The following is a 16,346-nucleotide window of genomic DNA, read 5'->3' on the forward strand; positions in this document are numbered from 1 at the left end:
GAGCGCCATTCTTCAGGAAAGCCAGAAATTGCAGAACGCTTTCTGAGCAAGTTTTTTTTTTTTTTTTTTTGTTTATATTTTGTGTGTCCTGTTTTTTCTTTTGTCTTAATATCGTTTTCTTTTTTTAAATACTTGATATCTTAGCCATATATGCGAAATAATCGAATATATAAACGGCTATATGTCCGTCTGTCTGTCTCCATGTTTTCAAACTCTATCTCCTCCGAAACTAAAAATCGCAGAGCAACGCTAGGGACCTCAAGTGATTGGATTTTTCTTTTTTGGGTCTTTAACTGGTTAAAATTGTTTTTAAGGAGTCAAAAATGGGTCAACATTGAAAGAAATCGTTAAACATTTTGTACATTAATCTTAGTTTATTTTTTATTTTAAATTTTTATTCACTTTATATGCGTGTCACGTTGGTACAGTGGTAAGGTCACCAGTTTTGATTGCTACAGTTTCTGTTTCGATTCTAGCTGATGGCAACTAAATACATTTTTTTACTTTTGAAATCACGACTCTTTAATAATATATACGAAGTCTGGACAAATTAAAAGATCATATTTAAGCATATTTTATGCCCGGGCAAAGCACCCCTCCCCCCCGCCGCTAGTGTGTGTATGTATATATATATCTTTAACTGCGATTATTTACGGTTTCAAAATCGACATACCCTTATATATATATATATATATATATATTTTATTTATACAAACATTAATGACTACATATGTGCATACATGTTTCTGTAATCACCCACGTTCGGAGATTACGTCTTCAGGCCAAGAATTACAGTCGAAAGTGATATTTCCACCAAATACATTTTCCTAGACAAGACAAGAAAACTAAATTCTCAAGTACCTTATGCCATAAAAACCAAAAGTTAGCTTGGAAAGGGAAAGGGGAAGAAAAAGATGTTTATTATCCTCAAAAGACCTCACTCATCCTTTTACTATATTTTATGACTCCCACCCAGGTTGCATGCTAACTTGATAAACGAAATAGGAAAATGTATTTGGTGGAAATATCACTTTCGACGGTAATTCTTGGCCTGAAGACGTAATCCCCCAATGTGGGTGATTATAGAAACATGTATGCACATATCTAGCCATTAATGTTTGTATAAATAAAATTAATATACCTGCTCTGTTCACTCATTGAGCACTATTTTGGTAGACACATGTTGTTTCATTGGATGTACTTCTAGGAAACTAAACTCTACTGGCTATATATATATATATATATATATATATATATATATATATATATGGCATAATTGTGTTGACACACTGGTTCTCATCAGATCACTGAAGTTAAGCAACGTTGAGCCTGGTTAGTACCAGATGGGTGACCATTTGGGAATTCTAGGCGCTGTATGTGCTCTCTACTTATCTCGGCATTTGTTTCCGGTCGTCTTGTACATACACTTCACTTGCCACTGGTATTTAACAATGTCGACTCAGGAGAGGTGCGGTTGGAGATTGCGCACCTCTTGCCACAAAAATTTTGTGCGCAGGAATCTCTTCATGGGTATCCATAGTCTGTTAAAGACTGAAGAGCCTTTATATATATATATATATGTATATATATATATATATATATAATGTAAGCTTGAAATAGTACTTTTTTGTTGAATTGTGTAGTGGACTTTCGGTCAGCGTTCAAGTTGTGGATAACTTGACAAAGACTAAAATTACTTCTCATGAAAGAGGAGAACTATTTATGGCACAATGGGAGATTCCATTGTGCACACATGGGCCAGTCTATTCCTTGGATTGTGATTGGCTGAATCACCTGATTGGATATGCTTGTACATAAATACAAGCCCTCAGTCCAGCTCAATCTGATGTCTGTCTTGTGCATGAGCTGAACCCTTGGTAAGTGTTGCTGCTATTATTATTATTATTATTATTGTTGTTGTGTTATTGACTAACACAGTTCTTTTGATTATTATTTTTTTTTTCAGCTTCTTGCAGAAGGTGGCTTCATGCTTTGTCTGAAAAGATTTCTATAAAACAATAATGTTGGATATTAGACCAGTCTGCCTTGGATTGCCCCCCCCCTTTTTTTTTTTACTCCTGTTCATCCCTAACAAGGTATATCGCCACTTGGACGTAAGGGGCTACTATTTGGGGGTCATGCCTAGGAAAGATTAACAAGATGTTGGTTTACGTTACATTTGAATTTTTGCATATCAGTACAATCAGGGAAGCTGGTAGCAGGAAGGGAATTCCAAAGTCTAGCTGTTCAAGGGAAGAAACTATTAGAGTAGAAAGCTTTCTGGCATTTAGGAACCTCAACAGTGAAGGGGTGTGATTTTGTTGCTAAGTGGGTTTGTCGGGGATATGTACATCTGCAGTTCCCGCTGGTATAGCTCTAACACTATCTGTTGCCAATTCCTTTAGAATTCTGCTGCTGCTGCTTTGAATATATTCATTAAGGAGCAGAGGTGGGGGGATAATCTAAGCAAAGAATCTCCAGACAAAAGTAGGTCAATCAGGAAGAAACTGGAATAAATAATTTGAGTAATTCCGAGACGCAATTCGGAAGTTTTTGTTGGCAAATTTTGGTATGACTTTTCGAAGCCGTAATTGGCATAAATGTTTTGCTAATTATTTTATTTTGTCGATGAAAAATGAGAACCGGAGCGTGTGTTTGTGGGGGGGGGGTAATTTTTCTTTCACACGTAATCATTCTGTAGTTTTAGATTTTTTTTTTTTTTTTTTTTTTTCAAATCACCTGAAATTCCATTAAGAAGTTCTGCTTACCGTCTGTAGTGTTTAACCCAGATGCACATCTAGCAACAAAATATTGCAACGCATGGTAGCTTCCTTCAGTCTTGACAGACTACAGATACGCACTATAAGGGTGCCTACACGTGGAATTTTGTGGCAAGAGTTGCGCAATCTCAAACCACACCTCTTGGCGTCGTTGAATACCAGTGGCAAGTAGAGGTACAGGACGACTAGAAATAATGCTGAGATAAGCGGAGAGCACATACATATTCCCAAATGGTCACCCATCTAGTACTAGCCAGGCTCAACGTTGCTTAACTCCAGTGATCTGATAAGACCTGGTGTCAATGTGGTTATGCTGTACACATACACACGCACAAACACACACACACACATTGTGTGTGTGTGTGTGTGTGTGTGTGTGTGTGTGTGTGTGAGTGAGTAAAAGACATTATGATATTGAAAACAAAGAATGCGAAAAATTCCTTATCACGTGGAGTTTCAAAGATAGGCTTTTTTTCTGCAAAATACGCACATTCCAGAGCCAGTACATATAAACAGTAATTACATCCTAAGGACGATATACTTCTACTTGGATATTCGTAATGGAACATGAACGTAGTCGAGTAGGGGATGCTCTTTTCTCTTCCCTGCAACCTCTTTCCCCATAGAAGAAACATTGCGAGCCTGTCTCTGTTCTATCGTTATTCTCATGGCAAGTGCTCGTCTGAACTCCAATCTATGCCCCTCCCCTTCCTTGCCAAACTTTCACAAAAACACTCGTCTAGCTGAAACCACTATCAATAATTTCCACCACTCTTTGTCTGTGCCTAAACCTGAACCTAGATTCCATGAACAAAGCTTCTTTGGAACTCTCTTCCGTTCGTCTGCTTTCCAACTGACTACATATGGTCCTCTTCAAGTCTGACGTAAACAAGTTCTTGATAAGCTGTCCCCTTAAGTAATGCAATTTACCAAATTTCCACAACTAATGAGTTTCACAATATTGTCCCATTGACTACCGTACACTGATTAACCCTTATCCTTAAGTGGCCTCCGGACCTTTGTAAAGAAAAAAAAATAATAGAACAGTCTATCACCATGGAAAAAAGAATTCAGCTTGGAATGTTGTAGAGGTTCCCGAATTCAACATAAAGATTCTCGTATTCGAAAAGATGCACCGAAATAAGGTCGGAGGTAACAGCGGCCAAAACGTTGGGAGGTTAACGACATGAGAATAGTAGTCCGAATAATCACCTGGAAAAAAAAGTGAACATTCTTTTTATTTGTATTATTTGGAATACTGTTCTCACCTTGAGTGTTATTTTCACAACGTTTCGGTCAATGTACCCTCCCCAAGGACCGTGACATAGTGGATGATGTACTTGGTGAAATTCAATTGTAAGTTACACTCTTCTGGAGGTCACTTGGCCTTTTGGGCAAGATCAAAGTGTAGTATCTGTTCTTCAGATGCTGCACTTCTATTTCTTGTTCTCTTTCAGTGGAGGAGAAATCCTTCACGACTGAGACAATTTTTATTTTTGTACCTTTTCTCCACGTTAAAAAACGACCCTGGTGTCTAACTCTGTCCCGTGGGGAGGCATAGTAAATAGGTACACTCTTCTGGAGGTCAATGGTTCAATCCTCAGTGCGGACGACACTTAAAATTACAACTGTGAATTACTTAGCACTTCCACCTAGACATGACTGATGGAATGAGAGCATACAACTCCTGTGGATTAAATAAAAAAAAAAATTCCATTAAAAATTCTGTGCAGATTCCTGATGAGAAGCATTTGGCTTCTAAATGCCATGACTAAAGTGGTTCTTTTCCACTTTCTTTTTATTTTTGTCCAAATCGTAGAAATTTCCAGGTTGGTACTTGGGGGCGTGTTAAATTCACTAGAGGAGATGCACACCAGAACAAGCTCGCCTGGGGGGGGGGGGGTCGACAAGGCGATACTCCACATAATGGTGTACTGGCAACCTGCTAGATGTGTCCCTGGATCTGCATATCAAGCGTATGTTTGCCGCAGTGAATGGAGACATTAGAAGTGTGTGCACCTCAGGGATCACCTAAAATATTCTGGAGCTCAATCCTAATGAGCAGAAATGTATACTTGTATTAGAGTTCTGTTAACGATGATTATGATGTATATATACGGTAAAACTCCTTTAATTTGAACTTCCTCTAAAGTTGGACTTCCTCTCATTTGGACTTCTTCTCAACCTGGACTTTCTCTAAACTTGAACTGTCTCCTCATTGAAATTGTATTAGCATATTTGATGCGGAGTTGCAGTAAAACTGTTTACATGGTTTAGTCAGATATTGCACAGAAATGTTAATATTGGTGCGATGTAATTAATGTAAATTAGCTTTTGATAATTAATTTACACTAACTGTAATTTTATTTTCAGATTGCTATATTTAAAATAGTGTAAAACAACCCATCACAATGGGTCTAGAAAAAATTCTTGAAACCAAACGGTTACCGACCAACCACGCTGTTCTTAAATCACTTAATGCAAATGATGTTGAAATGTGGGTGCAACAAGATGAGGAAACTACTGATCAATATCCTGAAGGCAGTAATGGTGATGAAAATAGCGACAGCTCCCATTCTCTTGACCCTAATGTAAATAACCAAGAACACTTTGATGAAGCAATATCATGGGATGATGCAGAAAAGTCTATGGAGATGGTTATAAAATTTTTAGAAAAAAGTCCTTACTTTAGTGACAACTATGTTTTGCAAACAATGTCACTCCGAAGAGATATAATCATAAAGAAGCTACAGAACCAAGAAATTGTAGATTTTTGTGATCGCTTACGGAATACAATGGCAGCGCCCAAGAGCTCAATCAATGAAAATCGAAACTGCAATGAGACTCATTCAATGAATAAATAAAAAACTGTATTTTACATAAATGTATGATTTCTGTAGATGGTAATAAATACGTAACAAGTAAGAATAGATTTAATTCATTTTCAATGTTTTTGTTCCTGGTAATAATATTTAACAATTCTTACTTGCAATATATCATAAACTCAACTTAATATATATTTGAAGAATCATATAGCAATGAATTTCATTTACTATTTCTTAATTCTTAGAAAATTAAAGTTAACTGCAGCACATTTTTTTATCATGAAACTTGAACAGCATCCTCTAATTTGAACGAAGCAGATGTTCAAATTATAGGAGTTATACTGTGTGTGTGTGTGTATATATATATATATATATATATATATGTATATGTGTGTGTCTTGTGTACCATCTCCTGCAATAAAAAACCAGAACGTTTGGCGCCTCTACCGTAGTCATTATTTATCGCTTCAGTGTCGTTACCATCTGAGTTACCGACAGATGGTTATGAAAGGTTAAAACTTAAACGACTTTAAACTATGAATGTTTAATTTTGCGCATGTGCAAAACTAACAGCAGGAGTAATATTTTATTTGTCTTACCCTGCCAATTTTGACCCCTTAGTAGCAATTTTTGCTGGATAAAAGTGAAATCGAAAATGTGCTACATGTTCAAATATCCTATATCTCCAATTTCAACTCTATAGATCAAATATTCAGATAGGAGTTCAGTAGAAATTTTTTGCACACTCACTAACAAGGTCACTTATATATTTAATTATTTCCACAGCCAGACAAAGTCGCAACTCACAAGAACAATGACAGCCAACAAACCGGAAGTCCAAGACTCGAGTTTTGCCCTCATTTGGGCTCATCAGTTAGTCACATCCAAACTTGGGATTCGAAACCCGAGCATTGGACTTCAAGTTTTTTGGCTGTCATGGCTCTTGTGAGCTGTGACGTTGTCTGGCTGTGGAAATAATTATATATTCTAAACAGTCTGTAGCTGGAGCTAGCTCAATCCTAATGAGGAAAAATGTATACTTGTATCAGAATTCTGATATATATATATATATATATGTCTTTTGTACAATCCGCCAGAATCAAAACCAGAATGTTTAGCGCCTCTGTCTTAGACATTATTTATTGCTTCAGTGTCGTTAGCATCTAAACTACCGACAGATGGATATGAAAGGTTAACAATAGGAGTAATATTTTACTTGTCTTACCTTGCCAAGTCAACTGTTTTGTTTTCAATTTTGACCCCCTTAGTAGCAATTTTTGCTGGCTAAAAATGAAATCGAAAATGTGCTACAGGTACTAATATCCTATATATCAAGTTTCAACCCTGTAGACCAAATATTCAGATAAGAATTCAGTAGGAGTTTTTCACACACACACTAACAAGGTCACTTATATATAATATTATTTCTGTGTGCTAGAATGTTTTCGTCTTAAATTTTACGCAATTATGCAGAATGTAGAAACTATGCATAAATAGAATTCAGCGTAATAGTGAAATGAAACCAATCATCTAATGAGAAACCATAAAATGAATTAACGCTCATTTTTAAAGCAATATGCAAATTAGTTTTGTGATGGCTCGCATATCCATGACTGAGTATATTAAGAAGTTTGTTTTATTAATTGTTGAATAGTCAATGTCAGATTGAGAAAAGAACTCAACTTTTTAGATGGAGATTTAAAGTCAAACCATTGATATTTTTTTTATTTCGATTTAAAAAAAAAAAAACCTTTTGCACCTGAAACTGTAGAATAATCAAAAGAACTGTGTTAGTCAATAACACACAACAACAACAATAATAATAATAGCAGCAACACTTACCAAGGGTCCAGCTCATGCACAAGACAGACATCAGATTGAGCTGGACTGAGGGCTTGTATTTATGTACAAGCATATCCAATCAGGTGATTCAGCCAATCACAATCCAAGGAATAGACTGGCCCATGTGTGCACAATGGAATCTCCCATTGTGCCATAAATAGTTCTCCTCTTTCATGAGAAGTAACTTTAGTCTTTGTCAAGTTATCCACAACTTGAACGCTGACCGAAAGTCCACTACACAATCCAACAAAACAAGGCATATTGCCACTTGGATGTAAGTTGCTTCTATTTGAGATCATGTCTAGCAGGGAACTGCGGAGAGTTAAGTAGCGAGGTGTCTGTTCACATTATATTCAAAATTCTGTATGTTAGCACAGTCAGGGAAGCAAGAAACAAGGGGGGAATTCCAAAGTCTCAGTAGTTTGAGGGAAGAAAGTATTAGTAGTATAACACTTTCCAGCATCTAGAGGTCTCAACAGTGAAGGGGTAGGATTTTGCTACTTGTTGGGTTAATCATAAGTGTAATCGACAGGGCACAAGTAATGAGTTCATCAGAGCACATTCCATTAAAGCAATATGGTGGCGATGGGACAGAAGTTGAAGCTTGACCGATAGTGCAAGATCTATTTGATTTGAAACTCGTCTTTTGGATCCTGCCTAAGAGAGAATAACGTGTTTTTTTTTTTTTTAAAGTATACTGTCATGTGTGAATAATTTTCTAGCCTGGTAGAGAAAGCCTACCTTCTTTGCGTCAGCCGTGGCAATGTCCTCAATATATTTGTTCCAGTTTATATTGCCTGTCTCATATGTTAGACTATTCTCATTTCATCAGTCATGACCCGGAAGAAGTCGTAAATAACTCTTAATATCTCCTGTACCGAGGATTAAACCTTCAAACGTCGGAAGGCTGTCACTTAGAACTGATTATCCTTAGCGCTTTTATCCGTTGTGCAAAGAATAATCAATGGAATTAGAATAGGCATATGAATAATCCGAGTGTTTCAAGTTTGAAACTTACTAGAAATCTTTCAACACACACACACACATATATATATATATATATATATATATATATATATATATATATATATATATTTCTCCGGAAAAAGATCTTTTGTGTTTTGTCCCGGGGGTTATGAAATTGCTTTCTCTGCTTGATTCTGAAGTTTTCCGCAAAAAATGCTTTGGATAAATCTTTTTCCAAAATTTCTTAAGCACTTCCGCGACATTTCAAAAGACAAGTGAACATTCGCTGTCAGTTTTACGCAGTGGGGGGGGGGGGGTTTAAAAAGAAAGAAAAAGTCGATAAAAGAAATGGGAGATTTAAAAAAAAAAAAAAAGAAAGAAAAAACAAAATCTTTGGATGACTCAACTTGTCTCTTGAACCGCGGGGGGTGGGGGAAATTCCATGCTTTCAGTTTGTATAGACAAATTTTATTTGTGCGAAAAAGAAAAAAATATGCAAAATTATTTCACATGCAATTTTACCATATCATATGAGTGTGTGTGTGTGTGTGTGTGCGCTCAATCATACGGCACAGTCATGTCGACACACTGGTTCTCGCCAGATCATTGAAGTTGAGCAACGTTGAGCCTGGCCAGTACCAAATGGAAAGGCTAGGTGCAGTATGTACCGCGCCGAGTCATAGAAATTTGGTATCTGGGGATGCATTAATTGACTTGGAGAGATGCACCCCCAGTCTTCGTTAAGACATGCATATAGGAGAAGGTAACTCTGATGTAAAAACCTGCGGTCTGTGGTAGTCATCTGCACCGACAAAGGTTAGCAGTAATACCAAAAGGTGTGATTAGTTCTACACAAAACCGTCACCATTATAAACAAATCAGCTGTGTGTATTTCCAAGTAACTTAGTTGTTGTGGAACATCGAAGTCGACAAGAGAGTCCATCATATATATATATATATATATATATATATATATATATATATATATATATATTGTGTGTGTGTGTGTGAATAAAAACAGATACGATGGCCTGTCGTCATGCGAAAGAGAAAAGTAAAATCTATAGTATTAGAGAAATAGCAGCGTTTCGTCCTCATTTTCAGGGGACTTCTTCAGGATAAGAAAATGATTGAGGAAAATTAAAACCTTGATGAGCCGAAAAAATTTCGTGCTACCTTTCTTTAAAAGGGATAATTTATGATGTGGGGGAAAAACGTTTTTTTTATGTGCGTTTTATATTATATACTTTTTATGTGCGTTTTATATTTCTATATACATATACTTTTTTATGTACGCATATATATAATATATATATATAGTTTTTATGTACGTTTATATATATATATATATATATATATACTTTTTTATATATAGTTTTTATGTACGTTTATATATATATATATATATACTTTTTTATATATAGTTTTTATGTACGTTTATATATATATATATATATATACTTTTTTATATATAGTTTTTATGTACGTTTATATATATATATACTTTTTTATATATATATAGTTATGTACGTTTATATATATATATATACTTTTTATATATATATAGTTATGTACGTTTATATATATATATATATATATCTATATATATATATATATATATAAATTTAAAGGAGATTAGAATAAGTCTAAAGAGCTAAGTGTATTTTAATGTAATAGTGAAATTACTAGTTTAATTAAAATACAGGAAATGCTCGTTGTAATTTAGATATATAATAAGCTCGATAGTTAAATGTCCTAGAGCTAATTCAATATTAAGTAATGTGATTTATAATTTAAAAATTTAAAAAAAGTTTTTTAAATTTAAAAATCAAATTTTAATTAAATTTAAAAATCAAATTTTAATTAAATTTAAAAATCAAATTTTAATTAAATTAAAAATCAGTTTCATAAGAAGGAACAACAACAAAGTCAATTATCTGTACGATCATTTCGGAAATCCGTGCTTTTTATTTGTGGTATACATGAAGTCACGTAGAACAATTATACATAGTTTTTTTGGTAAGCACGGTCTCCTCATCAGCAAATTTAGGAGGATTTCTATTGAATTGAACTGGTGCTACCAGATCAGGCTGTCTACTGACTTCCTGAGATGAAACGCACCTACATAGATGTCTTTGTTTTTTTATTCCCTTTTGCAAAACTTAGTCATGTTCTGCGAAAACAAAAACAAAAACAACATTCTCCTCCCCTTCCCCTCCCTCGTTTTCTTTTTCCTTCACCTCCTCACCCCTTTTTTTTTTTTTTTTTTTTTTTTTGCCTAGTTGGTAGGGCGATAGAACATACCAACTGCCCCCCTGCAGAGGGTAAAAATCCTTCAATGGGACCACCAGTTGACCGTTGGTGGCAACCCGTAATGCATTAAGAACGGGATCCTGGTGGTTGAGTGGAACATGCCTAGGAAATAATAACATGATACTACAACACACCACTTTGGCCCTTACTAGGCTAGACGGGAGGTTGGATAGGCCCGATCCAATCAATCGGTTGGTCATGACAAGCACTAATTCAGACAAAGAAAAAAATTCAGAAAAAGGTAACCATCAGGAATAATAAAAATACAGGGAAATCCCATACTTGGGTGGGCATAACCATATATTGTGAATGCTTGGAAACCTCCCCATGTTTGAGTATACCAGCTATGTAGCCCTGGAGAACCGAGGCGAATGGGATTTACCCCCTCATAGTTCTTCCCCATAAGGGGCTCCGAGGAGGGTGGGGAGCATGGCTGATGAATTTTTCAAAAATTATTATGAATGCCAAAAAATCCAAGAGACCACACACAGAAATAGACTCTGACAGCGACAATGAAGATACAAACTTTCCAAGATTCATCGTGCTAGAAGCAACGTCTAATATACCGTTAACTAAAATGTCACCCTTCATTATCCAAAAGGTAATATCAAGCAAAATAACACCTAAAAATGTCAAAAAATTAAGGAATGGTACCATATTGGTAGAAGTACAAAATAAAAAACAGGCCAAAACTCTACTTCAACTACAAAAATTGCATGAAACAAACATCAAAGCTTATCCACACCAAACACTAAACTACTCCAAAGGAGTCATAAAAAACCAGGAAATCTCCGTCTGCACAACAGAAGAAATCAAAACAGAACTAAAAAACCAAGGGGTCACAGATGTAAAAAGAATCACATTTAAAAAAAAAGGAGAGGTAATATATACAAACACTTATATATTAACATTCAATTATCCTCAAATACCAGAGACCATCAATATAGGTTATGAAAGAACGAAAATAGAACAATACATTCCAAAACCTTTACAATGCTACAACTGCCAAAAGTTTGGACATAATAAAGACCAATGTCTAAGATTCTTCACATGTGGAAACTGCAGTGAAAAAAACCCAGACCACGATGAAGAAGACTGTCCAAATAAAACCAAATGCACAAACTGTCAAGAAGAGCACCACTCTCACTCAAAACAGTGCAAAATATATAAGCAAGAGAAGGAAATAATAACAATCAAATATCAAAAAAATATAACCTTCCAAGAAGCCCGCAAAGAAGTCACAAATCGCACCAAAAACTCATATGCCACAATAACCCAACAAGCAAACAAAATGTACAACTACAATGAACTAAACCTTGCTCCAGAAATTGCAAACCTAGCAAAAGAACTAAAGAACATACTTGAAGAATTAAAATCTTTTTTATCAGAACTGAAAATAAATTCTAACAGCCAAATAAAAGTCAGAAACGAACAACCCAGTATAAAAGAAAACGAAACAAAGGAAATCAGAAAAACTTCCATCAATATTGAGGAATCAATCTCTAAAGAAATGAAACCTCCTCAATTATCAAAACGTGAAAGATCCAAGTCACTAACAAGGACAAAAACAGATGTTAAAAATAAACACACAACAACAGAAAAAATGGAAATAGAACAGAACAACAAAAAAACTACCCCCCAAAAACAAAATGACAAACAAAAAACAGAATTAGTATTAATTGAAAATGAAAATAAATTTGAACTAGTTGAAACTGGTAGCCAAAAAAGACAGTCAAGACAAAGTAAATCTAAAAGTCCCAGACCAAAACCCAAAAAAAGCCTCTCACCAGAAACAAGAAACAGACCATCCACTTCCAAAAGAAACACCCAAACTAACATCGAAACTATGGACGTAGACATAAACACCAACAGTCCAAAACCAAAAGAAAATATAAACCATGACTAACAAAATCCTACAGTGGAACATAAGAGGATTAAAAATTAATATCGAAGAAATGCAAATACTTATCAAATCCTTATGTCCTGCAATAATTTGCCTACAGGAAACACACTTAAAAGAAAATGACAAAATTAACATAAAACACTACTCAATATACAACCACATAAACAAATTATCATGCAAAGCCACCGGTGGATCATCAATACTGATAAACGAAAACATTCCACACAGCAAAGTGAACTTAAAAACAAATATGCAAGCTGTTGCAATAACTGCAACACTACACAAAACAGTAACCCTATGCTCACTCTATATACCACCAAATGAAACAATAAACGAAACAGAATTAAACAATATAATCAAACAACTACCTAAACCTTTTCTACTGTTGGGAGACTTCAATAGTCACAATATATGGTGGGGCAGTAAAAAAAACAACAAAAGAGGCCAAACCATAGAAAAAATAATTAACCAAAATGATCTATGCCTACTCAACAACAAAGAGAATACATATATGCACCCACCAACGGGAACCCTATCAGCAATCGATATAACACTATGTGACCCAACTATATACATGGATTATAGCTGGAGAACACATAAGGATACATGCGGAAGTGACCACTTCCCAATCATAATAGAAAACGAGAATCCCAAGCCAGAAGACAAAACACCCCGCTGGAATTTACAAAAGGCAAATTGGGAAAATTTCCAAAATACATGTCAATACAGATTAATACCTGAAGCGAATCCTGACTTAGAACACATCACATATTTCAGCAACACCCTACTCACAATAGCCGAGGAGAACATACCAAAAAGTTCCACTACTACAAAATATAACAAACCCTGGTACAATAAAGAATGCAAAGAAGCTATAAGAGCCAGACGTGCAAACCTAAGGAAATTCAAAAACAGTCCAACGAAAGAAAATTTGGACACCTATAAAAACAGCAAAGCCAAAGCACGGAAAACTATCAAAGAATCAAAACGGAACTCGTGGAAAGACTATGTAACAAAAATTAATCAAAACACAAAACCCAAAAAAGTATGGGAGATGGTCAGAAAAATAGCAGGAAAAAATACAAAGAACCCTATTAAACACCTTATATGCGACAACACAAAGATTACCGACAAACAAAATATCGCAAATAAATTAGCAGAACAATTCTCAATGAACTCATCATCAAAAAACCAAAATAAAAAATTCCAAGCTATAAAGAAAAATGAAGAAAAAATAAAAATAAACTTCAAATCAAAAAATGAAGAAAACTACAATCAATTATTCAACAGTGCAGAACTAGAGGAGGCAATAAACAAATCTCCCGATACAGCAGTCGGCCCCGACGAGATCCATTATCAATTCCTCAAAAAACTACCAAAACCATCACTGGACTACTTATTACAAATTTACAATGAGATATGGATAACTAACAACATTCCAAAAAACTGGAAGCAGGCAACAGTAATCCCAATACCCAAACCAAAAAAAGACCATACAAACCCAACAAACTACCGACCCATTGCACTAACTAGTTGTTTGTGCAAAACTTTTGAGAGAATGATTAACGAAAGGTTAAATTGGTACTTGGAAAGCAAAAATCTAATTACAGAAAGCCAGTCGGGTTTCAGGAAAAATAGAAGCCCCACCGATCACTTAATAAAACTGGAAACACGCATAAGAGAAGCATTTGCAAAAAAAGAACATCTAATAGCAATTTTTTTTGACATGCAAAAGGCGTATGACACCGCTTGGAAATACGGAATCCAAAAAGACCTGTATGAACTAGGACTTAGGGGTAGAATGCCAGAAATTATCAGAAATTTCTTAACAAATAGAAACTTCCAAGTACGGATGGACAACACTTATTCAGTCCAAAAAGATCAAGAAATGGGGGTCCCCCAAGGCAGTATCCTGTCTGTCACCCTCTTCAACATTAAAATAAACAATATCATAAAAAACATAGACCCAGGAATTGAAAACGCCCTATACGTGGACGACCTACTTATATACTACCAATCTAAATATATACAAACAGCCGAACGCAAACTACAACTCTGTCTGAATAAAATAAACAAATGGGCCATAGAAAATGGATTTACATTCTCAGAGGAAAAAACTAAATGCATCCATTTTTGCAAATTACGAAAATTCCACCACGACCCCAACCTGAAACTGGATAACAAGAACATCCCACTCACCGACCAACATAAATATTTAGGTATTATATTCGATAAAAAATTGAACTTTATACCGCATATAAAATATTTAAAAGCAAAATGCCAAAAGACAATGCAATTGATCAAAGTCCTAGCACACACCGATTGGGGTGCAGACAAAGTCACATTATTGAAATTATACCAAACTCTAATCAGATCTAAAATGGACTATGGATGCTTCATCTATGGAGCAGCAAGGAAGTCCTACATAAAAGAACTAAATACAATCCATCATCAAGGATTAAGATTAGCCTTGGGAGCATTTAGAACCTCTCCAGTAGAAAGCCTCTATATAGAGGCCCATGAGCCTCCACTGATTCTAAGACGACAGAAGTTAGCGCTACAATATTACCTAAAGCTGGTATCGTGTCCAACAAATCCTGCATACCAATGTACCCTCCACCCACAATACACACATCTCTTCAACAAGAAAGAAAATATCATCAAGCCCTACAGCCTCCGGATAAAAAACCTTCTCACAGAAGCCCAAATGGACATTACAAAAATACATAAATATAACAAATCAAAAACTCCACCCTGGATGATCAAACAACCACACATAATATTAAAATTAAATAAATATCCCAAAACGAAAACCCACCCATCAACCTTCCATGAAGAACTACTTATCATCCAGAATACATACAAAGAATATACACAAATTTACACTGACGGATCAAAAGATGGAGATAAAGTAGGATGCGCAGCCATCCACAAAAAAATAAAACTAAAGAAAAGGCTCCCAAACGAATCTTCTATTTTCAGCGCAGAAGCAACAGCCATAGATTCGGCACTGAATATAATAACCAATGATGACCATCAAAAATATATCATATTTACTGACTCACTTTCAATACTCATATCTCTAAAAGAAAAAAAAATGACAAACCCACTTATTACAAAATTGCTAAACAAAATAGATGCCATAACCATGAAAAAAAACATTATCTTTTGCTGGATACCAAGCCATATCGGCATATACATGAATGAACAAGCAGATAAGGCAGCAAAGGAAACTCTGCAACAAAACCACATAAGTGGAAAAATCCCCTATACAGACCTAAAGACTAAAATAAACACATTTTTGAAGAGAAAATGGCAAGAAAACTGGAGCTCATGCACCAAAAACAAACTATTCCAAATAACACCAAATATTGGAACGAGAAACACCAAAAAGTTAACAAGAAAGGAAGAGGTAGTAATGACCAGACTGCGAATAGGTCACACTCACATCACCCACTCACATCTACTAAAAGGGGAGGAGACACCAAACTGTATAACGTGTCAAGAACCCTACACAATACACCATATACTGACAAACTGCATTGACCTTGAACAAATCCGAACAAAGTATTACCAAGAAAAAAATCTGAAAACAATATTAAACAAGATTGATCCCCAAAAAATTATCAATTTTCTGAAAGAAACTAAAATATACTCAAAAATATAAGGAAAGACCCCCCCCCCCAAAAAAAAGAAAAACCTTAAGAAGAACAAACC

At 35.2% G+C, this 16,346-nt stretch overlaps 1 protein-coding gene and 1 pseudogene across 7 annotated transcripts in view; both read left to right on the forward strand.

The window, feature by feature from the left end:
* Nucleotides 1–16,346, forward strand: part of LOC145266937 (alpha-1,3-mannosyl-glycoprotein 2-beta-N-acetylglucosaminyltransferase-like) — a 471,814-nt gene that overhangs the window by 135,593 nt on the left and 319,875 nt on the right. The gene's annotated exons all lie outside the window — the stretch shown is intronic.
* LOC145267388 (5S ribosomal RNA) lies at nucleotides 1,264–1,380 on the forward strand (annotated as a pseudogene).

The sequence above is a fragment of the Euprymna scolopes genome, chromosome 42 (genome assembly GCF_053919585.1).
Source record: "Euprymna scolopes isolate OS-2025 chromosome 42, ASM5391958v1, whole genome shotgun sequence".
NCBI classification, from domain to species: domain Eukaryota; kingdom Metazoa; phylum Mollusca; class Cephalopoda; order Sepiida; family Sepiolidae; genus Euprymna; species Euprymna scolopes.